This window comes from Salmo salar, chromosome 04 (genome assembly GCF_965601325.2).
Source record: "Salmo salar chromosome 04, fSalSal1, whole genome shotgun sequence".
NCBI classification, from domain to species: Eukaryota; Metazoa; Chordata; class Actinopteri; order Salmoniformes; family Salmonidae; genus Salmo; species Salmo salar.
Window position 1 is genome coordinate 92,461,607 of NC_138294.1, and position 2,283 is coordinate 92,463,889.

General features: G+C 45.2%; 1 protein-coding gene across 1 annotated transcript in view; it reads left to right on the plus strand.

Moving 5' to 3' along the window:
- Positions 1–1,988, plus strand: part of LOC106604017 (stAR-related lipid transfer protein 13) — a 76,718-nt gene extending 74,730 nt beyond the window's left edge. The window contains 1 exon segment of the mRNA XM_045717438.2: positions 1–1,988. This exon segment is cut by the window's left edge and continues 1,643 nt beyond it. The gene's annotated coding sequence lies outside the window, so the exon portion shown is untranslated.
- Positions 1,989–2,283: the final 295 nt, after the last annotated feature.

Consider the following 2,283-nt stretch of genomic DNA (forward strand, 5'->3'; position numbering starts at 1 on the left):
TTTTGCGTGGGAACAGTGTACTTGATTCTGACGTGAGCCAAAGAGGATTATGGGTAAACGTGTTCTGGCTCCAAATTTAGCTGAAGTGATCAGAGGAGAGGACAGGTTAGCCTTGTCCCAGATCTGTTTGTACTAGGCCAAAAGTCATACTTGAATAAAAGTAAAGATACCTAATTAGAAAATGACTCAAGTAAAAGTGAGTCACCCAGTAAAATACTAAAAGTATTTGGTTTTAAATATATTTAATTATCATAAGTAAATGTAATTGCTCAAAATATACTTAAGTATTGAAAGTAAAAAAATATAGAAATCATTTCACATTCCTTATATTATGAAAATCAGACGGCACCATTTTGTTTTTCTTTACGTATAGCCAGGGTCACACTCCAACACTAAGACATCATTTACAAATGAAGCATGTTGTGTTTAGTGAGTCCACCAGATCAGAGGCAGTAGGGATGACCAGGGATGTCCTCTGTTTAGTGAGTCCTCCAGATCAGAGGCAGTAGGGATGACCAGGGATGTCCTCTGTTTAGTGAGTCCTCCAGATCAGAGGCAGTAGGGATGACCAGGGATGTCCTCTGTTTAGTGAGTCCTCCAGATCAGAGGCAGTAGGGATGACCAGGGATGTCCTCTGTTTAGTGAGTCCTCCAGATCAGAGGCAGTAGGGATGTTCTCTGTTTAGTGAGTCCTCCAGATCAGAGGCAGTAGAGATGACCAGGGATGTTCTCTGTTTAGTGAGTCCTCCAGATCAGAGGCAGTAGGGATGACCAGGGATGTTCTCTGTTTAGTGAGTCCGTCAGATCAGAGGCAGTAGGGATGACCAGGGATGTTCTCTTGATAAGTGTGTGAATTAGACAATTTTCCGGTGCTGCTAAAGCATTTTAAAAAAGTACTTTTGACTGTCAGAGAAGATATATGGAATAAAAAGTAAATTATTTTCTTTAGGAATGTAGTGAAGTAAAATCTGTCAAAAAATATAAATAGTAAAGTACAGATACCCCCAAAATTCTACTTAAGAAGTACTTTCAAGTATTTTTACTTCAGTACTTTACACCACTGGCTAATGCCAAGCTTTAAGTTAGCCTGGTCTCAGATCTGTTTGTGCTGTCTTGGCAACTCCTAGTTGCCATCGTCTTCCGACAGGTGGCTTCATTCCTACACAACACGCGATCTTCAACCAATCAGTGCAGACAGAATCATTGCGGTATCTGACATGAGGCAATGCCTTGTTGGAGTTGATAAGACGGTACTACCAGATCTGGGACCAGGCTAAGACCAATGACATCAGGACCAGATCTGGGACCAGGCTAAGACCAATGACATCAGGACCAGATCTGGGACCAGGCTAAGACCAATGACATCAGGGCCAGATCTGGGACCAGGCTAAGACCAATGACATCAGGACCAGATCTGGGACCAGGCTAAGACCAATGACATCAGGACCAGATCTGGGACCAGGCTAAGACCAATGACAACAGGACCAGATCTGGGACCAGGCTAAGACCAATGACATCAGGGCCAGATCTGGGACCAGGCTAAGACCAATGACATCAGGACCAGATCTGGGACCAGGCTAAGACCAATGACAACAGGACCAGATCTGGGACCAGGCTAAGACCAATGACAACAGGACCAGATCTGGGACCAGGCTAAGACCAATGACAACAGGACCAGATCTGGGACCAGGCTAAGACCAATGACATCAGGACCAGATCTGGGACCAGGCTAAGACCAATGACAACAGGACCAGATCTGGGACCAGGCTAAGGCCGATGACATCAGGGCCAGATCTGGGACCAGGCTAAGACCAATGACATCAGGACCAGATCTGGGACCAGGCTAAGACCAATGACAACAGGACCAGATCTGGGACCAGGCTAAGGCCGATGACATCAGGGTGGAAGATACAGTACAAGGCTTTTTGTTTCTCTTTTGTCTAGAACAAGTTTGCTGAAACCAGCTAAATAAATCTTCTGAAAAAACGACAGGCTCTGAATATACCTACTAGTTCTTTCTGATGCATGAGTTGCCTTTGTCAGAGAATGAACCTCTTGCGCCAAACAATGAAATACCCTGTGGCCTGCGCACGCATCAGCCCTCAGACGAAGGACGTTATCTCCGTTAGCCAGAGGTGATCAGACGAAGGATGTTATCTCCCTTAGCCAGAAGTGACCAGACCACAGACGAAGGACATTATCTCCCTTAGCCAGAGGTGATCAGACGAAGGACGTTATCTCCCTTAGCCAGAGGTGATCAGACCACAGACGAAGGACATTATCT